The sequence below is a fragment of the Phyllostomus discolor genome, chromosome 4 (genome assembly GCF_004126475.2).
Source record: "Phyllostomus discolor isolate MPI-MPIP mPhyDis1 chromosome 4, mPhyDis1.pri.v3, whole genome shotgun sequence".
Taxonomy (NCBI): Eukaryota; Metazoa; Chordata; class Mammalia; order Chiroptera; family Phyllostomidae; genus Phyllostomus; species Phyllostomus discolor.
Genome location: NC_040906.2, coordinates 61,345,081 through 61,368,254, shown reverse-complemented (window position 1 = coordinate 61,368,254; position 23,174 = coordinate 61,345,081). Strand labels below are relative to the sequence as shown.

The window sequence follows — 23,174 nt, the reverse complement described above, 5'->3', positions numbered from 1 at the left end:
TATTTCCCCCTGTGCTACTCCTTGTTCCTATTCTGTATACTTACTATTTCTCCTCCCTCTGTCCTCTCAAAATCATTCTTACTTCCTTTAGTCAGTTCTCATTCTTTTTCCCCTCTTATAATACTGTTATTTTCTTTCCACCTTTATAAATTGTGACTTGTTTGGAATAGATATTATGATTATTGCTGTTCCTCAACTGTATTCCTATTTGTTCACTATTTTTTAAATTTCAAATCTCATAGGTTACTTTGCCCCTGTCTTACTATATTTTGTTTTTCTCCTGCCCATGCTTATTTGAGTTTGGAATTTTATTATTTTTATTTTTTAGCCTGGGTTCTATTGCTTACTCTCATTATTTCTCCCCCATCTATCCTCTCACAACCATTTTTCCTTATTGTAGACATCTCATATTTTCTTTTCTCTTCCATGTAATATTCTCATTCTCTTACCACCTTTACTAATCTTTGCTCAGTTGTCATTGTTATTGACCCTGTTGTGGTTTTTCTGAAATTTTGTTCCACTTGGTTCACTACCTTTTAAATTTTATTTCAAACCCACATTATACTCTTCCCTTTTCTTACTGTATTTTGCTATCATCCTTTCCTGTTTTACTTACATTTTAAATTTTATTTTCTCCCTTTCTTCACCTCGTTTCTATTCCTTACTATCATTTCTCCTCCCTCTTCCCACTCAAAATCATTTTTCTCTCCTTTAGTCATCTCATATTCCCTTTTTCTTGTCTTATATTATTCTTAATCTCTCTCTAGCTTTATTAATCTTTGCTCAATTTCTGTTGATATTGTTGATGTCGTAGGTGGGTATTTTTTTTGATGGAGAGGGTTTGGTTTTATGAGTAACATTACTTTGTTAACCAGTACATGTATAACAGCATACAAGAAATGGCAGTGGTTGTGACTCCCAGTCAGCCAGTCAGAGGGCAGAACCCAACAACAAATGAACCATCAAGAATCAAAGCCCAAATACAACAAGAAAATCCACATAAGCTTAAAGAAAACCTTAGAGCATACAGATCAGAAGATCAAAGAAACTGTACCACCAAGTCCCATAGAACTCCTACCACAGAAGTCCATCCCATGAAGACAGGCAGACAAAGCAGATAAACCTGAGATGCAGAAGCAAACAAGAAGAATCACCTAAAATGAGGAGACAAGGAAATAACCTCTGATTGAAAAATCAGAAATTCCCAGAAAACTAGCTAAATGGAGTTAAGACAAGCAACCTATCAGACATGGAATTCAAAATAATGTTTATACGGATGCTCAAGGAACTCAGTGAGAATGATGAGGAACTTTATGGGAGCTACATGGAATTCAGTGGGTATAGCAGCATGAAAAAGGACATAGAAACTATAAATAAGAACTAGGAAGAAATGAAGAATACAATAGCTAAAATGAAAAATACACTAGGGTGAATTAAAGCCGGCTAGACAAAGCAGAGGACTAAGTCAGCAAGCTGGAAGACAAGGTAGAAAGAAATACCCAGCCAGAGCAACAAAACAAAAAAAGACTGAAAAAGAATGAGGATAGTTTAGGGAACATCAGGACAACATGAAACATAACATTCACATCATAGGAATATAAGAAGGATTAAAAAAGGAGCAAGGGATAGAAACCTGTTTGAAAAAAGTAATGGCAGAAAAATCCCCCAACTTGGTGAGGGAAAACATCATGCAAGTTCAGGAAGCACAGAGGGTTCCCATCAAGATGAACCCCAAGAGGCCTACTCCAAGACACATCATAATTAAAATGGCAAATTTTAAAGATAAAAAGAGAGCTTAAAAGCAGTAAAAAAGAAACAACTAGTAACATCAAAGGAATTCTGATAAAGCTACTAGCTGATTTCTCAACAGGAACACTACAAGCCAGAAGGGATTGGCATGAAACATTCCAAGTAATGAAAAGCAAGGAAATACAAGTAGGACTACTCTACCCAGCTAGGTTCTAATTTAAAATGGAAGGTGATATAAAGAGCTTCCCAGACAAAAGAAATCTAGATAAGTACATCTCCACCAAGCCAGCACTGAAAGAGATGCTAAAGGGTCTGCTATAAAAAGAAGAAGAAATAGAACCAAGATTAGAACAACAATAATTTACAGACAGAATAACACTCAGAACTGACAGAGGATTTATCTGAATGGAAGTCAGACAGCCAAGAAATTGAAGTAGACCCATATATCCAGACTGGTAGGAGAAGACAGGCCGGGCGGGCATGGGGCTGGCGTGGGTCAGCGGCGCGTGGAGGTCGGGGAAAATTTGGCGTGAAATCGGCGCGACAGCCATCCGGGGCGCAAGAACGCAGTGGTGATCCCTGAGTACGCAAGCTGCGGCTGGCGGACCCAGTGAGGCAACGATTGTGGACCAGGGCAGAGCTCGCAGCCCAGGATCCCAGAGAAGGGTCTGAGCCCAGGAGAACGGAACTACCACCATTGTTCCCCCCGCCCCCGCCCCCACATATAATGTCACAATCTAGCAACAGGGGTGCCCAGCCCCAGTGAACACCTAAGGCTCTGCCCCCCACCGTAACAAGAGTGACCAGACCGGGGGAAATAAAAGGAGAGACAGGGAAAGATATGTTTCCAAGAGAACAGATCAGTCCCCCAGGACTCATCCTTTTGAGTGACCAAGAAATAGCCAATGTATCAGATGCACAGTTCAAAACCCTGGTGATCAGAAAGCTCATGGAATTGATTGATTTTAGGTGCAAATTAGATGAAAAAATGCAGGTTACCATAAAAGAGATGCAGGAAGATATACGGAGGAGAGCCAATAGTGAAAGGAAGGAATCTGAGTCTCAAAACAATACAGTGGACCAGAAGGAAGATAGAATCAACCAAGTAGAAAAGCATGATGAAATAAGAATTCAAAAAACGAGGAAAAGCTTAAGAGCATCCAGGACACCTTTAAACGTTCCAACATCTGAATTATAGGGGTACCAGAATGGGAAGGGGAAAAGCAACAAATTGAGCACATATTTGAACAAATAATAAAGGAGAACTTCCCCAATTTGGCAAAGGGAACAGTCCTCCAAGAAATCCAAGAAGCTCAGAGAGCCCCAAAGAAGTTGGACCCAAGAAGAAACACACCAAGGCACATCATAATTACATTAGCCAAGGTCAAAACGAAGGAGAGAATCCTAGAAGCAGCAAGAGATAACGGGACAGTAACCTACAAAGGAGTTCCCATCAGACTGTCAGCTGATTTCTCCAAAGAGATCTTATAGGCAAGAAGGGGCTGGAAAGAAATATTCCAAGTCATGAAAGACAAGGACCTACATCCCAGATTGCTCTATCCAGCAAAGCTCTCATTTAGAATGGAAGGGAAGATAAAGTGCCTTTCAGATAAGGTCAAGTTAAAAGAGTTCATCATCACCAAGCCCTTATTTTATGAAATGCTAAAGGGACTTATCTAGGAAAAGAAGATAAAGAAAAAACATGTATAGTAAAATGACAGCAAACTCACAATTATTAACAACCACAACTAAAGCAAAACCAAAAGAAACTAAGTAAACAACTAGAACAGGAACAGAACCACAGAAATGGATGGCACATGGAAAGTTAGCAGCGGGGGGGTGGGAGGAGGAGAGAGGGGGAAAAGGTATAGAGAATAAGTAGCATAGAATGTAGGTTGAAAATAGATAGGGGGAGGGCAAGAATAGTATGGGAAATGTAGAAGTTAAAGAACTCATAAGTATGACACATGGACATGAACTAAAGGGAGGAACGTGGGTGGGAGAGGGGGTACAGGGTAGAGGGGAGAGAAGGGGTGAAATGGGACAACTATAATAGCATAATCAATAAAATATATTAAAAAAAGAAAAAGAAATAAAGAGAGAGAGGAACATAGGTATAGGGAAAATGACAATGAATAAATACCTATCAATAATACTTTTAAACATAAATGGATTAAATACCCTGATCAAAAGACATAGATAAAGTGAGTGGATAAGTAAACATGATCGTCATATATACTGTCTACAAGAGACCTACCTCAGGACAAAAGATCTACGCAGGTTGAAAGTGAAGGGATGGGAAAAAAATATTCCAAGCAAATGGATATGAATAGAAGGCTAGGGTAACAATACTTATATCAGACAAAACAGACTTCAAAACAAAAGGGACAAAGAAGGTCACCACATAATACTTAAGGAAGTAATCCAGCAGGACAATATAACCCTTGTAAACATATATGCACCAAACATAGGAGCACTTAAATATGTAAAAAAAATCTTGGGGCCCTGGCTGGTATGGCTGAGTAGATGGAGTATAAGCCTGCAAACCAAAAGGTCACTGGTTCAATTCCCAGTCAGGGCACATGCTTGGGTTGCAGGCCAGGTCCCTAATAGGAGGCTGATGGGAGGCAACCACACATTGATGTGTCTCTCCCTCTCTTCCCCTATATCTAAAACTAAATAAGTAAAATCCTAAAAAGAAAAAAAAAAATCTTGGAGGTCTTTAAGAAAGATATCCACAACAGCACAGTCATAATAGGGGATTTTAACATCTCACTGTCAACAATGGATACATCTTTGAAACAAAAAATCTGCAAGGATATTTTTGACTCTGAAACAAAGAATCAACGAGGATATTTTTGACACTGAAAGACACTCTAAATCAAATGAACTTAATTGATATATATATATATATATATATATATATATATAGAACCTTTCACCCAAAGAAGCAAAATATACATTCTTTTCAAATGCACATGGAACATTTTCAAAGAGAGACCACATGGTAGGACACAAAACAAGCCTCAACAAATTCAAGAAAACTGAGATCATATCAAGCATGTGCTCAGATCACAATGGCTTGAACTAGAAACCAGCCTCAAGGAAAAAACTCAAAAACAGTCATATACATGGAGACTCAATAACATGTTATTAAATAATGAATGGGTCAACAATGAGATCAAGGAAGAAATCAAAAAGCATCTGGAAAAAAATGAAAATGAACACACAACGACCCAAAATCTATGGGATACAACAAAGGCAGTATTGAGAGGGAAGTTCGTAGCAATACAGGCCTACCTAAAGAAGATAGTAAAATCTCCAATAAACAACCTAACCCTACATCTACAAGTACTAGAGAAACAGCAACAAACAAAGCCCAGAGCCAGTAGAAGGAAGGAAATAATCAATATCAGAGCAGAATTAAATGACATAGAGACTAAAAGAACAATTCAAAGGATGAATAAATCCAGGAGCTGTTTCTTTGAAAAGATATGCAAAACTGACAAACCTTTAACCAGACTTATCAAGAAAAAAAGAGAGAGGACCAAATAAATAAAATCAGAAATGAAAGAAAAGTTATACCAACATCACAGAAATACAAACAATTGTAAGACATTACTACAAACAACTATATGCCAAGAAATTGAAAACCTGGGTTAAATGGAAAAATTTCTAGAAAACGACAATCTTCCAAAACTGAATGAAGAAGAAGCAGAAAGCCCGAATAGACCGATAACAGCTGACAAAATAGAAGCAGTAATCAAAAAACTCCCTGCACAAAAAAGACCTGGACAGAATGGCTTCACAGGTGAATTTTACCAAGCATTTAAGGAAGAATTAACTCCTATCCTTTGCAAGATATTCCAAAAAATCCAAGAAGAGGGAAGACTCCCAAACTCTTTTTATGAGGCCATTATCATCCTAATTCCAAAACCAGGTAAAGACACAATAAAGAAAGAATACTACAAGCCAATATTTCTGATGAACACAGATACTAAAGTCCTCAACAAAATATTGGCGATCTGGATTCAAAATACATTAAAAAGTTTATACACCATGATCAAGTGGAATTCATCCCAGGAATGAAAGGATGGCACAATATTTGCAAATCAATAAATGTAATACACCACATAAACAAAATGAAGGACAAGAATCACATGATCATATCAATAGATGTTGAAAAAACATTTGATAAAATCTAGCACCCATTTATAATAAAAAACACTCAGCAAAGTGGGAATAGAGGGAGCATGCCTCAGCATAATAAAAACCATATGAGAACAGGCAAAACCTAAAAGCTTTCTGCTGAAGATCAGGAACAAGACAAGTGTGTCTGCTTTCACCACTCTTATTCAACATAGCATTGGAAGTTCTAGCCACTGTGATCAGACAAGAAAATAAAATGCATCCAAATTGGAAGAGAGGAAGTAAAACTGTCATTATTCACAGATGACATGATGGTGTACACAAAAAACTCTATAGGCTACACCAAAAAACTACTCAACCTAAAAAGTGAACTTGGAAAAGTAGCAGGATATAAAGTCAATATTCAGAAATCAATGGCATTTTTTGTGCACAAACAATGAAATATGAGAAAGAGAATCTAGGAAAAAAGTCCCATTTACTATAACAAGAAAAAAATAAAGTACCTAGAAGTAAATTTAACCAAGGAGGTAAAAGACCTGTACTTGGAAAACTATGGAAGACTGAAGAAAGAAATTAAGGAAGACACAAGTAAATGGAAGCATGTACCATGTTCATTGATTGGAAGAATTAACATCATTGAAATGTCCCTACTACCCAAAGTAATCTATAGATTCAATGCAATTCCTATTAAAATAGCAATGGTATATTTCACAGATCTAGAACAAATATTTCAAAAATTTATATGGAATAAAAAAAAGACCCTACATAGCCTCAGCAATCTTGAGAAAGAAGAACAAAGTTGAAGGGATCACAATACCTAATATCAAACATTACTACAAGGCCACTGTAATCAAAACAGTCTGGTACTGGCATAACAGACACATAGATCAATGGAACAGAATAGAGAGCCCAGAAATAAACCCATGTCTTTATGGTCAATTAATTCAACAAAGGAGAAAGGAGCAAAAAATGGAGCAAAATAGCTTCTTCAATAAATGATGGTGAGAGAACTGGACTGGTACATGCAAAAAAATGAAACCAGAACATCAACATACACCATACACTAGAATAAACTCAAAATGGATAAAAGACTTAAATATACATCATGACACCATAAAATTCCTCGAGGAAAACATAGACAGGAAAATTTCAGATATCCCACATAGCAGTATATTTGCCAATAAATCTCCTGGGGCAAGGGAAGTAAAGGAACAAATAAACAAATGGCACTATATCAAATTAAAAAGCTTCTGCATGGCTAACAAAGCCATCATCAAAATGAAAAAGGAACCAGCTGTATGGGAGAACATATTTACCAATGATACATTGGACAAGGGTTTGATCTCCAAAATACATGAAGAACTCATTTGACTCAATGCCAGGAAGACAAACAATCCAATTAAAAATGGGCAAAGGAACTGAATAGACACTTCTCCACGGACGACATACAGATGACCCATGGACATATGAAAAGATGCTCAACATCACTAGCTACCAGAGAGATGAAAATTAAACCAAAATGAGATATCACCTCACACCAGTCAGAATGGCTATCATCAATAAATCAACAAACAACTGGTACTGGTGAGGATGTAGAGAAAAGGGAACCCTGGTACACTGTTGGTGGGAATGCAGACTGGTGCAGGCACTGTGGAAAACAGTATGGAATTTCCTCAAAAAACTAAAAATGGAACTGTGTTTTGATCAGGCAGTTCCACCGCAGGGAATAAACCCTAAGAATCCCAAATCACCAATTCAAAAGAACTTATGCATCCCTATGTTCATAGCAGCACTATATACAATAGCCAAGTGCTGGAAACAGCCTAAGTGCCCATTGGTAAATGGGTGGATCAAAAAATTGTGGTACATTTACACAATAGAATAGTACACAGCAGAAAGAAAGAAGGAACACCTTCCTTTTGCAACAGCATGGATGGAACCGGAGAATATTATGCTAGGTGAAATAAGCCAGTTGGTGAAAGGCAAACACCATATGATTTCACCTATAAAAGGAATCTAATGAATGAAATAAACTAATGAACAAACTAGAACCATGGTCGTGGATACATGGAGCAGACTGACAGTGACCAAAGGGGAGGAATAAGGAGATAATGGTGGAAGGAAGGGGAAGAAGGGACTAGTCAAAGAACATGTATGAATGACCCACAGACATGGACAGCAGTGTGGGAATTGACTGTGAGAGCAGGGAGATGGGATGGGTGGAGGAGGGCAAGTGGGAAAAATTGGGACAACCATAATAGAATAACAATAAAAATGATTTTAAAAAAAGGAAAAGAAAAAAGTAACTAATACATCTTGATTCTGTGGTTGGATATCTTTCTTACCCATCCAGCTTCATGTTGTTCACACAAGGAGTAAGTCTGCCCTCTGTATGTCTATCAAAACTCCAGTTGATAAAATTACAGGTATGACAGAGAGCCCTTGGAGATACTACTAGAAGTCTTCTTAAGGTCAGCATTGGTTCTCTGTGCACCACCCTTATATACGATCCTTTAGCTAGATCATAATAAAGCCTGCTATAAGAGACACCACCAGACATAGGTAGAAGACTCACATAAAGCCTTAATAAATTATATGAGTTCAGAAATGCCCAGAGAGGTGGTAGATGGGAGAATATTTGGTGCATACAGATTCCTGTATATTGGGGAGATTCAAGGGACAATGAAAAAACAGCTGGATTGCCAGTTTGGGGGGGAAGGGCTGCATTTGTGTTGTTCACTGCCTCCATTTTAGGTATGGCATATCAACTTTGCTCGTCAACTTTTTTTTTAAAAAATGAGGTAATAAAAACATGGAGAGTTAGTATAGATGAAGAGTAAGAAAAGTTTAGATATGGAGTCTAGCTAGATTTGTAAAGAGTTTTATGGTCAAATTTTTTTCTGGGAGTCAATTTTTCACAGCTGGTGAGGGATCTGCATGGGTCTAAGCTTTGAGCAGAACTTAAGGAGGGTTGATATTTGGTGTGATAAGGAGATGTAGAGAAGACTGCAAGTCATGAACTGTGGTTCCCAAATGTCACCTAAGGTAAGCATAGATTTGTTAAACCTCAGCAGCCTCTTAAAGAAGTGTTTGTGTTGAGGGAAAACTCCATGGGAAAAGCCTCTAACCTGGAAAGGCAGATGTGGGAAGTGTGCTGATAAGTGAACTTGAAGTCAAGGTTATGAAGTTAGGCCTGGACCCAAGCTGAGAATTTGCAGAGGTGAACAGAGAATATAAGGATGTAAGTGAGAGAAGAGACAGCCTAGAGGCATACAATATGTATGAGCCATGCATACTGTCTCTCTCAACTTTAACAGCTGCTTTGGTTCTGAAGTCTTGCAGAGTTGGACTGTGCTTACCAAGCAGCAAGCCGCAGCCCCAGCATGTCCTTGCTGCTCATTCCTTTTCTCTGACTGTATCCCCTAGTTCTCAAGATTTTTCTAGTTTATCTCTTGGTAGAAGCATCAGTTTTCCTGAAATTCAGGTATGGATTCTTAGACAACAATCCATCTTGCAATCTGGTAAATCTGGCTCTGTTTGGCAAAGGGGAAAGGTCAAGACAGGATTTGGATTAAAGTACACTTTCTGAGATGAACTGGCTCCTTTGTTTATAAGATTTATATTTTTAGTAATACAATGAAATTTATTTTCTGCTTGAGTTTAAGTATAGCACTGGATGTTGGGAACAAAAAAATCAGTAATGTAAGGTTGCTACATTTAAGTCTCACAGCCTAATGGGAGAGTCCAAAATGTGTGTGTGTGTGCATGTGTATACGTGTATAGTTATACAAGACTAAGAGTGAACTTGGCCTATGGAGCATCATAGATGGTGGGACTGTGTGTGTGTGTGTGTGTGTGTGTGTGTGTGTAAGCTGTGTGGGGAGATTTGGAAGAGTCTCAGGGAAAGCTCCATCAAAAAGGTGATGCTCAACTGAATCTTGATGGAAGAAATATAGAATTGTTAGGTAGATGAGATCACTAGGCAGATCTAGATGCATGGAAGAGCATGATGGATTATAGAAGAATAAATATTTAGTTTGCCCAAAGTATAGGGTGTATTTATGTGATGAAGGGAAGGATGGAAAATGGCCTGAAGGAAATGATAAGAGATGAGCCTTGAAAAGTAGGCAGGCATCTCCAGATCTTGAAGAATTTTGACTGCCAGTGTAGGGAGTTTGATATTTATGTTGTGGGGAACCATGGAAGAATTTTAAACAGAAGAGAAATGCATTCTGATTGGTAATTTTGAAAGATAACTGATGGCGGAATGTTGGTGAATTGGAGGCAGAGAGATTGGCTGGTAAATTATTCCAGCAGTCTAGGCAAAAGTGGATGAAATGTAACGACAGTGGATATGGATGAGGAGAGAATCAACACCAGTTCCTTAGGCATCTGAACGGACAAGGTCTGGCAAAGTCTGGAGGTTGGTGGAGGGCTGCAGTGAGGAAGGAAGCGAAATAAGCCTGAGGTTTGCTGCTCAGGCTCTTGATTGAAGTAATTTGAAATAGTAGAGATGCATATGTGGGTGAGCTTTTTATTGTTAAGCAAAAGATGAATTTTAATGTTTTACTTTGACGTTTATCAACCTCCTATAGGGGTCTCGAAAAGGTAGGATGTTGTGATGGAGAGAAGTCAGAGTATAGAGAAAATTACGGTTCAGAATGGTTAGGTGTAAAATCAAATACCAGCAGCATGAAGGACAGTCGAGGGCCTTTTTTGCTGGAACTCCAACTGAAAATAGCCCCTGGGCTGGGCTGGCTGGACTGGCAGACTCATGTGCTCTGGTAAGGTGTGGCTGCCATCCCTGTGAGCTGGCTGCGTGGATCCTCAGATGACCTCGGTCTATAGTTAGCTCTCACAATCACCTGTGCCTGGTTTCCAAAGTAGCAGCAATGACAGTGAACAACAAAAGTATATTTTCTTCTCTCTAAAGAAGTGCCCATAAGCAATACTATTCCTACTTTGACTAAGGATTTCTGTGGAGGAAAATAAGCCAACAGTATTTGTAAGGCTATTAAAAAATTAATCACTTTTCTTTTGAGTCAAAATATCATGAACCTCTTGGGTAACCTAGAAGATTCAAAGTGTATGTTCTACCCCTGGAAAATATGCCAAAGAAATGTCTGCTTGCATGCTTTAGTTCATTAGAGAATCTTTGCTCCCTTTGTATATCATAATAAAAGCAAGTAGAATATAAGGATTCAAAGGCAGAGAAGGAGTCTAACCTTAACAGTAGAGGAAGTCAATGACCCCGCTTGGGATCTGAAGTTGGAATATGAAAATCTAACTTTGACACTCAGATAAAAAATTATCTCAGTCACTTAGAGTTCATGTCAAAACTTCTGGTGGTAAGTTTGCTTTAGTATATGGTAACTGGGGAAAATAGAAGTTGTAATAATGTTTTTTGTTTGTAAATGGAGCTTTAGTTCCTGTGCTTCATCCAGTAAACACTAGAGGGAGGAAGTCAGATAGAGGGAAAAGGCCACCACAAGAACAAACAGGAATGAAGAGGAAGAAAGCATTTCTGAATTGCACTAAGGCATAGAACTGTGCTTAAGTATACACTAATCTTTATACTATGACCAAATATCTTAATGTTTGAGATCCAGTACTGAAAAACTTTATGATCTGCTGAGCCTGTTCAGAATCCCAAAACATTACTCTCTGACCAGAATCTATATTCTGCTCATTTTAGGCATTTTTGAGAGCCAATGTGATATAGCTCTATCAGTGAGTCTTTAATTTTAGAGGACACAGTATTTGGATTAATAACCTTTCACAGATATTGGATTTTTTTTTTTCAGCACTGGTAATCATACTTCCAGTGCTCAAAGTGAGTAGTAATCATAGCAGGCATTCCAGACTCTTGTAGGAATAAAATGTACTTGTAGACGTGTTAGATTCACTTTCTCCATAGCTCTCATGAGTTAGTTCTATATTAAAACATCATTTTACAATCCAGAAACACTAAAGTTAACTGACTCAGTGTCACACATGCCAATGAGAACTGATATTTATTTCTTTTGTTTAAATTCTCAACTCCTTACTGGCTTTGTGCCTTTTGAAAATACCAAAAGAGGTAGTGAAGGCTAGAGCTAAATCACCTACCTAAAAAAAATTAACAATCAACCACTATAATTAGAAACAAATATCTTAAAAGGCTTGTTAAGAGACTATTCAACTGAATATTAAAATATTTCACTGGAAGATGAACTAATAGTTCTATGAAATATTATCTTTAATATACTATAGCAGACATTTAAAGTACAACTGATAAAGTGTGTGTGAATTCAAATGTAAGAAAAATCACAATGAAACATGCTAAGTTAATAAGGATCTGCCCTTTTACAAATGGTGGGGTCAGCCTTACCTGGATGTTAATATCAAGAGAGTAGAAATAACATTATGAACTTCCTAAGGCAATATGCTGTTGGAAACGATCAATTACACTGACAAGGAAAGCTTAGCTCCAAAATTTGGGTTTGCATTTTGTTAGTCATGCATGATACTACTTACCTCTCAGGGCAGACCTTTAATTTCAGAAAGTGCTGAGATTCATTACTGTACCGGCTATCAAAAGTCTTTGGCAGAAATACCATTTATCCTTGTTGTGGTAATGAACAGATTTATAACATTCTGGTGTCACCATTCCTGAAAAAGCACATTCATTTGAATATTTCTTCCACAAACATAGTGAAATATTTCATGAAGGCACATGGGTGTAGAATACTATGGAGAGATATTGCCGGTGAATGACAGAACGTCTGGTTGATTTACACGAAACCCCAAGTGCTCGTATGAGAATAGGTTAGGTTTAGATTGACGAGCAAATGTGTAACCAGACTTCTGGCTGACAAATGGCAGAACTATGCCAGCGCATTAGCTTCTCTGGAGAGAGACCAAAAGTAAGGCGGGAGGATCAAGTTCATTCCATAAAGGACATTCAAACCTAATGGATGGCAGGGCTGCTGGGATATTAAGCACATATAGATTTTAATACCCCAAAATAGTACTGGGCAAGTTTAGAGTTGAGCTGGCATTCAAGTCGGTGACCGCACTCTTATCAAATCTTCCTGTATTATGGGTGCTTATATTTATATTCCTTCAGAAGGATCCCGATGTTTTCAGTATAAGTCTATTTTATTGGCAGCTTTGGTTTAAAGTCATAAGGCTATAAAAATGGCTTGTTTGGGTAAACTAGAAAATGAAAATAAAAACTAATGAGATTTGTATTAAAAATGGTGCCAAGCACTAAATGGTGCAGATTGGATTTGATTTATTTCGGTTCAGCACAGCTGAGGACAGACATCCACACAACTTTTGTGAAGCAGGATGAAGTGTATGGATCACACTCCTTTCCAGGCTGAGGCTGCAAGTTCACGAATTTCAGCCTGCCTCCAAGGAAGTGGTGTGGTAGTAACAGTTGACACTGTCCGTTGAATTTCTGTGGTGTGCCAGGATTACTGCTCAGCACGTGAGGTGCATTGTCTCATTTAATTCTTACCATCACGTTGTGAGGTTGGGTTTGTGATCTTGCTTTATAGATGAGCCTGAGGTTCAGAGAGATTAGTTGACTTGCCCAAGGTCATGCTACACTGCTCCTTGAATGTCTGATAAACAGCACTGGAGGAGGTTTGGTAGCTTGCAAGCCCTGTGGTACTTGAGTAGTATAAAAGCACGACCAAGAACCCAAGAGGCCTGGGTCTGAATCCAGCCATTTACTGGCTGTGTGATATCAGAAAAATTCCTAACCTCTCTGAACTGTCTCCTTATCCATAAAGAATATATGTCTTGTGTGTGGTAAAATATTAGAAGCTTTTTAAAGCAACTTTCATTTCTAACTTGTAATTGCATAAGCCCTCAAGGGGCTTTTCATTCCCTGCAATTGTGGTGCATGATTGCTCCTTTGCTCTTTAAGTGAACTCAGATGTGAGGAAACACTTTTTTTGAAATTCAAAAATGGACTCGATTTCGGCCGTAGAGATATTATTCCTTTTCTGCCAAATTTATTTCCTCTAAGGGTTTCCATAACACAGACTCTTCTGTTTCCAATAGGGACGGCTCCATTGGGCTGAGTGTGGTGCTCTGCTCACTAGTGAGCTGTATAGCGAGGCCTGTAGACAAGATAGGAACACAAAATGATATTTTATATAATCACAAAAAAAGCCCCCATGAAAGTTAGCTTCCATCTGAAGGCAATAAAAGTTACTTCTAATGGGTTAGAGAATCAGGTATCCATGTAGTTACCTATTTTGAATGTTTTGCTCTATTTCTGTAAATGAATGAGGTTTGACTGATTGTAACCCTCTTCTTATGTACAGCTCACTATGAAATGCCAGTAAGTTTTCCTTCAAAACTGCTGTCTACATTTATAGCATGCTACCCCTTGCTGGTGGCTTGCGTCTATTCTCCTGTTGATGGAAATATATACATTGGCTCCCCTGCCATGGGCATCCAGCACCCGCTGCTGCTCACTCTTCAGCATTCTTGAGGATCAAATGACATGGGTCAGGCGGTATTCAGGGAACAACTTTGGAAAATTCCTTTGATGTTGCGCCTTGTAACACTCAATGGCTAAATCCAAGATTTGCTGTTTGACCAAATGCCAAACATGCTAGTTACTGAATGTCTATGATCTTACAGATAGTTGGATGGAACAATAAGAATAAATCACTGGAAAAATATCTCAAAACTATTTTGCAGAGCTAATTAAGATAAAGCTTTCATTAGTTGAAAGTTAGTTGAACAGAATGTTCTACTTAATTAGGAACTAAGGTATAACCCTTTACAAACATTCATAACTATATAGTGTCATCTATGTATAAGGTATTAGAAAATGCAAATAGGACCAAAACTTCATATAGTGCTTCTATACAAAGCATCTTCTGGTTTCCTCTTACCTGTTGTTGCTGAAGCTTTTGGTCTACTTCCTTCCAATTCTTTTTAATGCTCATGTTGATTTTTCATGTTTTTTTTGTACTAAGTTGTAATTATATAGAATATGTATTTTGACCCCATTTTTATTCACTTAACATTATAAGAATTTAATCTAAGCATTATGTAAGCATGTAATAATGTACTTAAACATTTTCTCATTTGCTTAAAATTTAGGTTGTTTCCACTTGTTTTTCCATGACCAAAAAAAGCTATGAATAAAATCACTACTCAAAGAGGTTTGCCTTACTATTTTTTGTTTTCCTATGACAAATTCTCATATGTAGAATTATTAAATAAAAGAAGACAATTTTAAGTACTCATCATTATCAATATGCATTGCAATTGCTTTCCAAAGGAGTTATATTGATTTATACTTGAACTGCCACTGTTAAACTATAAGTTTCTCCTTACTATCTGCATCAGTATTAGGCTTTTGTGCCCTGGCTGTTCTGGCTCAGTGGATTGAGCGCTGGCCTGTATACCAAAGGGTTGCAGGTTTGATTCCCAGTCAGGGCACATGCTTGGGTTGTGGGCCAGGTCCCCGGTAGGGGGCACATGAGAGGCAACCACACACTGATGGTTCTCTCCCTCTCTTTCTCTCTACCTTCCCCTCTGTAAAAACAAACAAATAAAATATTTTTAAAAATATTAGGCTTTTTTGTTTCCAGGTTTTGCTTATATAACAGTCAAAATACAAAATTAACACCCATTCATCTACTGATTTTACACAGTAACCTTGTAAAAGTCAACAGTTTACAGACAAAAAGATACAGGGAAAGATTATTAGAGCTGGAACTTGATTTTGCTTCTTCTGGGTCCAGGCCTGTTGTGTTCTCCACTCTACCACAGCTGCCCCATAAATAACCAGAGAGGTCCAAGCTAATGAGGCCTCCAGGATATGCTTGGAGAAGCTCGGTGGTTGGTGTGTATAAAGATAGATTTGATGATCAGAATGGCTTTGTGTCCTTTTAAACAAAACATTTCCTCAAACTGAGTGAATTTTTTTTTGTTAATTTACACATGCTGTTTCACTCTCCCACATGCACATTAAAAAGATTTTTTAAAAAGAATATTATTTAATAGTGCCTGAGATATACATACATGAGTAATTCTAGTGGAAGTTGCTCATACAAATCTGATGTAGAATGTGGCCTTTGACTTTAGCCTGTTAAACACAAGAAAATTCATAGTTAAAATTCCACTCTTAGCTCTCCAGCCAAGATAGGAATGGCCCAGACACAAAACATGAAGTACAAGGCTGCCACAGGCCTAATAATCTCTTGGCATTATAGAATAGGGTAGGCAAACCTCAGTAAATCAAGGCCTCACCTTCATTTTTCAAAAAGCTGAATGGATTAAAGTGTGTGCTTCATTTTTTACAGTGAGAAGTCTGGCTTTGCTGGAGTGTGCCATGTGGAGTAAATGACAAGTGATGTTATGGACCGAAGTCTGTGTGCCCGATGCTTTGAAAGACCAAAACTCAAAACGTCAGTGTTTGGAGTGTGGCCAAAGCTTTTAATGAGCTAGAGAGCAGGTATGCGGAAGTGCTGGTGAGGCGTTTTAATTGAAGAAACTTGGAACTTGGCCATTTACGATAAAGGGGTGTCAACACTGGATTTTCTTGGACAATGGACTCCTGGCTTCTATAAGGGTTCCAGTGTTGAAATTCCAGTTATGTCCTGGTTTTTTGGTTTGGTTCCTTGGTGATGGGGGAAGGTAGGTGCAGTGTGAGACTTTGATTCTGGGTGCAGCTTGAGGCCAAAGTTCTCTCCGCTGCATGCACTTAAGCTGTATAACTTTCAGTCTTGGTTGAAAAACAGCTCGTTATCTTATTAAACAGAATAGGGCCCTTTTGACCTGGTTCTGAGGTTACAATTCCTCCATTTGGAGGGTGTTTGGATACCCTAGGCATCCATTTGGAAGATCATCTTGGAAGCATGATTTGGGAGCACTTGACCTTAGGTTTTGCAGAAGTGCAGAGAAGGGAAACCCAGTTTGGAGGCCACAGTTGTAAAATGGCAGCATCTGCCAGCTCTGGCTCTACTAAGTTGCAGTAGAGCAGTCTGTGCTCGCTATTCAGCTGGAGGTTTTGGGGGTTTAGAAGGGCCTCTGTGAGCTGAGCAGGAGGCTGAACGATGGGGTTTAGCAAAGTTTAGGGATGGGGTTACCTCACCTGGATTACAAAATGCCGTTAATTTCTAATTTCTAATCAGACCACCATTTAATGGACACTAAGAACAAAGCAATAACAAACCACTGGTATCTATTTCACAAAGGAACGATTGAATGTGGATAGCAGAAAGGATGCCTTGTTAACATCAGCCGATATCTCCTTTTAGATAATTGCAAGGAGGGCTGGCTTCTTCAGGCATTTAGATAATCTCCTGTAGAGGCTTCTGCAGGGCGATGAAACTGCTTCGGTGCCTCCTTCAGGGCTGCGAGGGCGATTTAGATTCATCCTGCCTTTAAGGTGTTCAAGAGAAAACCACAGGCCCCAGATGGCGTCACTTGTGCTAAAGCCCATACCAAATCTAGACTTAATACCTGGCCTAATCACAGTTTTGATCTTCATCACCAGAAAGTAATTTTAATCAACCATCAGGAATTTTCAAGTTAAAATCGATGAGGTCATGTGTCACGTGGGCCCTCTCCATCTGTCCCCCTTCCCACCACCAGCAGGAGGAAGAGGCAACGTGCACGATAACCTGCCTCCCCCTCTCCCCACCACCAATGAAAGATGTCTTGGTCTAAATGTAATTCTTTTTTCTTTTGTTAATCGCTCCCCTATGTGGACAAAAAACGGGCCGCATTCTAACCTGACAAGCTCAGAAGGGGCCTGCGTGGCAGCCTTACAAACTCAGAGAACTAAAGTAAGCACAAAGGATGGTCTGAAATGAAAACTTATTAACCAAAAGCGGTTCATGGAGGGTAGTCATATCCTAGGCTTGAATCTTCTGTAACAAAAGTCAGTCTTTAGCTTAATTAAGCCTGTTTATTGTCTTTTTGCATCTGTGATAACATACCTTTGGAATGTTAAAGTAGTTCCTTTTCCTGGACTCCTCAAAGCACCAGCACTGCATCAGAGGGAGACCACAAATTCTCACTGTATTATCCTACATCCACCTATGCAAAAAACGTATGTGTTTATCATTTTACTTTTTATCCAGTCTCCTGCTTTGCTTTCTCTGTCCTCCCTAATCTATCACTAGTAGATTTCATGTAACCCACTTACGGCTTCTCTTTTGATTGTATTGTATAAAATAAGATGCAAAACACCATTCTCTGAGCATTTTCTCAATCCGTTGAGAGTTTGCTTCTCGTCAGTTGTTGACTCAAATAAACTCATAAAAATTCTTACAGGTTTGGACATTTCTTACATTGATACCTACCACTCCCTTCTTCCTCTAAAAACCTGCTTTCTTGTACAACCCCTCCCTCGGACTGCCTTTCTAGTTGCTAGATGGGATGCTGCTCGATTCATGAATTGCCTAATAAAGCCAATTAGATCTCAGAATTACTTGATTGACTTTTGTTTTGTTTTGTTTTTTGACAAAGGAGAAAAGCTGGAAGCAACAGGATGCGTCTGTGGAGATGCAGAAAAGTGAACGTCTCTCCAGGTCCCCTGTTTTGTGACCAGATTTTAATTTTAATCAGTGAGAAATCCTGAGAAACAACAACAATAATGGAAAATGGATCAGAAAAAGCAGCTTTGATTTAAAAATCCATCCTGCCATCTCCACTCTACCAATGTATTTTTATAGCCTTTTGTGTGGAAGGCTAAGCAATAAATATACATATCAGCTAGAGCTCTGCCGGGAGAAGGCTTCTTGTTGTGCTGGTGGCATCAGAGAGAAGGCATGCTGAGTTGAGCTCCAGGGCATTTTCCCCTAGTCTAGTCTAAATGGCCATCAACAGAACCGGAGTGTTTTCTGTCACCTCCCAGCAGTACACACTGTGATAGCATGATTTCCAGGGCTCCTGGCCTCTGTGACTCTCAGGGAGGCATGCGAGGTGCAAGCGGACTTGGACTAGATGGCTGACCCCTCCCACCCAGCCTCGACCAGGAGGTGCAGCTGGGGAGGAGCTGACCCTCATTTTGCTCCCTGTTGTTTCTGGAAGATTTTCATTTGGGTTTTTACTACTGGGTGGTCCTTTGGGCCTCACATTACATTCCAAATATTTCCAAAACTTTCTGAGATGTAGCGATTCAGCCAGATAAGCATACTGTTCTCCTGGCTCATAAGGGAAGGCTGTGAGGCACTGACTGTCCCCCAGGCATGCATTTCTCCGCTTCTTCCTTTGTTCCTTTAAAGCCAGTTTGAATAAGGTAGAAATTCCAAGGTTCTGGATACAGTGGATTTTTTTTTACAATCCTTGTACTTTAATATTCTGTGGTCTCCTGGGTCTTTGGGTGGTTCACCAGATTAAAAGATTTTAAGCAGATACTTTACTTGATATTTATTTATAAACATGCATGTAATGTTAAACTAATATGTATGTTAGTTAAAAACATACAAAGAGAGAATATTTTAAAAGATGAAACAATATCAAGTTGTTTATTTTCTCAGTGGTACAAAAACCTTATTGCTTTTACTATGCTAACAATTTTACATGCTCATTTTATATTTATATGTGATCTAACAAAATATGCTTCACTTGAAAAGGTTGCTTTACCACTCTGTGATATGATCCAAAAGTCTGATTCTAAGCACAGTTTATTTTGATACTTGGTTTTAGTGGCTCTCATGGTACAATGATAATACAGGAAGGGCACTGTCATCTGTCATTACCCTGTAGTGAGTGACTCACATCTTTGGTCACACCCATCAGCTATGAAAAGATTCTGTTGAAAGTTTACTAATAAATTTCCCTCTTCCTTAACATCAATCATTCTTATAATCTAATCAAAAAGTGCTTCCCATTGGCCAAACCCAGAGAAAATCAAAGGCAAAGAAGCCTAAATAATGCACTGTTTTTACAGATAAGTATATAGACACACAGCTAGATTGATAGATATGTAATAGATAGATAGATAGATGATTGATAGATGTTCAAAATTCTCTGAAATGACACATTTGAAAGATTTTTAAATAATTTAGAAAAATTCCACTTTTCAGTTTTTCAAGTTTGTACATATCAGAATTCTTAAGAGAGAACATTGTTTTCAGAAACAAACGTATACAATGGTGGAAACAATTCTAAACTTCCATTTTCAAAGCATTCTCTCCATAGCCATCACTTACTGTCTCACTCATTAGAACTACGTCAGCGTGGTCTTGGCTAGATAGGTTCGGTGTCTATTTTTGTGGAGCTTACTACTAGGCTGTGTATTCCAGTAGCTTCTCACCACAGGGGATTTCAGAAAAGAATGTTTACACAGTAAGATGGTAGAAGGATTCACCTCACCCAATGAGCCATTCTGGTCTGTTTCTGCTAGGGAGGATTATGTTCTGGGAACAACTCAGGCAAATTGTGAGGGGAATAAGTGGATCAGTGTTGCTGCAAGTAACTCTTGGTGCTCCAACAGGTTTAACAGAAGCGGATAGCAAAGGGACACGAGCTGTAATATGGCAGCAGTAGCAGGGAACCATTCCTTCCATCCTGAAGCCTGGAGTCGAGGGATGGGGATAGGGGGAGCATGACTCAAGCCCAGGGCAAGGATGTGGTCCAGGACAGGGAGTGTGGTCTACACCTGTGATTTTTGGTAGAGGGACTGTGTCAGTATGTTCAGAATGCCCAAAGTTCCATGACTAGGTGGCTTAAACAACAGAAATTTATTTTCTTGTAATTTTAGAGGCTAGAAGGTCAAGATCCAGAAGCTGACAGGACTGGTTTCCTTTGAAGTCTCTCTCCTTGGCTTATAAATGGCTGTCTTGTCCCTGTATCTTCACAAGGTCTTTTAATGCATCATATCTTTGTCCAAATTTCCTATTCTTATAAGGACACCAGTAATATTGGATTAGGATTCATCCTAATGACCTATTTTAACTTAATTACCTCTGTAAAGGCCCTATTTCCAAATAAAGTCATGTGCAGAGGTACTGGGGGTCAGGACTTCAACATATGAATGTTATAGGGACACAATATTCAACACATGATAGGGGCACTGCCGATCTGTGGCCCACAGGGAAGAAGCATGGGCCTTAAGCCCCATTCCCTATTTCCTTCAGCCTGCCAGGGGTCAGCAGGTGCCTCAGTCTGACCACACCCAGGTGAAAACCAGAGCCAAGGAAACCTGTTGGATGCCATTCCTAAAGTTCAGGCTCCTGGAACACAGAGAGTTAAAAAGAGCAATCTGGAGAAAAATATCAGCTCACAGAGTCACTGTGCTGAGTTTAGAATACAGAGATTTCATTGACCCATCAGGTTATAAATAATTTAACACAGAAAGAAGGAAAGAAGTAATGATTAGATAAGTCAGGGTGTTCGGCTTTGTGGATCGCACATGAGATGCTCATTTCAGAGAATTGCCATTACTAGGCTCAGCTTTGTGGAAACAATTTGAATATCTTGCATAGGACCAGTCCTTGTGAGAATTAGAAAGAAACGTCCCCTGTGGGCAGACAAATTAGAAAAATGAGCTTTCCACTGGACCTGGCAGTCCTTCTGGCGCCTGGCTTTCGGTGCCCTCCTCAGCCACATAACCTTTATCACAGACTCCGATTTAGAGGCGGCCTGCCGTCTGTCCCCTCTCCGGCCCCTCACTGCGAACAGCTGCAAGGACACACTGATGTTGTGTCTGCTACACTCTGTAAACTGGCAGCTTTCGAGTTCCACATGGAAATCATTAGGATATGGATAATTTCAAATTTATTTTTTTAAAAAATCAATCTGGCTCTTTTATTAAATCAATCAAGATACATTTGCTGGCAGAATTTGGCTGACTTGAACTTTAACTGTTTGGTGGCTCTTCCACCTAAAAGACTCAGTTAATGTTCATTTAGATATTTGTTCCTTGTTAGCACTTCGGGTAATCCCATTTATTGGCAAACATGAGATTTGAGGTAAAGCATCAGATTTTATTTTTTTTTATTTTTCAAATATTTTGTTTATTTTTAGACAGAGGGGAAGGGAAAGAGAGGGAGAAACATCAATGCACAGGTGTGGTAACCTCTTGTGTGCCCCCCATTGGACACCTGGCCTGTAGCCCAGGCACGTGCCCTGACTGGGAATCTAACCAGTGACCCTTTGGTTCATAGGCCATGCTCAATCCACTGAGCCACATCAGCCAGGGCCAGATTTTATTTATTCATCAAACAGATTAACAATTTATGGTGGGAAAGACATGTTCTGCACAACAGCAGAGGGCGCCATTCACATGGTTACTGTAGATCTGTATGGTCATTCTGACATTCTTGGCAGACGGCAGTATAAAGGTCTAAGAACAGGTACCTCTTTTGTCTCCAGTTGCTATACAGTTTTGGATAAGTGGCAGTTAGTACCCATGTGTGTGAAGGACTCTGCTAGGCCCTGGAGTGGGACTAGAGAAAGGGAAGAACCTAATGAAGACTAAGAAATGGTCCCAACTTCTCCGTATTATGAAGAGGAGGACACATAGGTATCCTCTCAGCCTCAGCTTCAGATTAATGCCCAGATGTAGTGCCCTCATTGCCGCACCCTCTCGGGCTAGGTTCTATCAGTGAATGAGCAGTGAAAGACTCAGAAGGAGAATGTTCCACACCCCCTGCAGGCGGCCACAACATAAGGCTACTGCAGCTATTCTTTGGGCTGGAAAGTTAAGACTGTGTGAGACCCATGATAGCCACTGCCAGGCCAGGAGTGGAGAAGTGCTGTGTGTGAGGGATGGAAGTCAGTGGGGACTTTGGGTGGGTGGATGGTAAGGAGGACTGACCCAGGAGCAGCTTTGTCATTTCCTCAGCTGTTGTTGATGTCCATGAAAGCCATTAAACCAACACTCAAGACACAAGAGCACCCTGACAATGAACTACATCCTTGATTAGACAGACAGCTCCTCCTTTTCAGGAGAAAAGAGGGGAGCTCTTTTTCAGTGGTCACATGGGAAGCCATGCAACTCTACATGGGAAACCATTTGTACTGGTACCTCTGTCCCAGCGCCTCCCCTTCTGATGAGGGCTGGACCCCTCAGCTGTGGCTTCTCATCCTCACTTGTCAACAGTTACAGTTTCACCTCGTGGCTCTAATTAGTGCTTTGTTGTTGTGTGGGGTTTTTGTTTGTTTTTTGTTTTTTATAAATCTCAAATAGAGATATTCTTTGCAAGAAAGAGAGTTATTTTGTCTAATCTTAGGGTCTGTGATTTCCACTTTGAAAACATCCTCGCATACTTTTGTAAAACTGAGAAGAGTCATGCAACCCAAGA

General features: G+C 39.4%; 1 protein-coding gene across 2 annotated transcripts in view; it reads right to left on the bottom strand.

Moving 5' to 3' along the window:
- ITGB6 (integrin subunit beta 6) overlaps positions 1-12,892 on the bottom strand; it is a 153,385-nt gene extending 140,493 nt beyond the window's left edge. For both annotated transcript variants that reach the window (XM_028510994.2, XM_036023399.1), the window contains exon 1: positions 12,415-12,892. The gene's annotated coding sequence lies outside the window, so the exon portion shown is untranslated. The remainder of the gene's footprint in view (positions 1-12,414) is intronic.
- Positions 12,893-23,174: the final 10,282 nt, after the last annotated feature.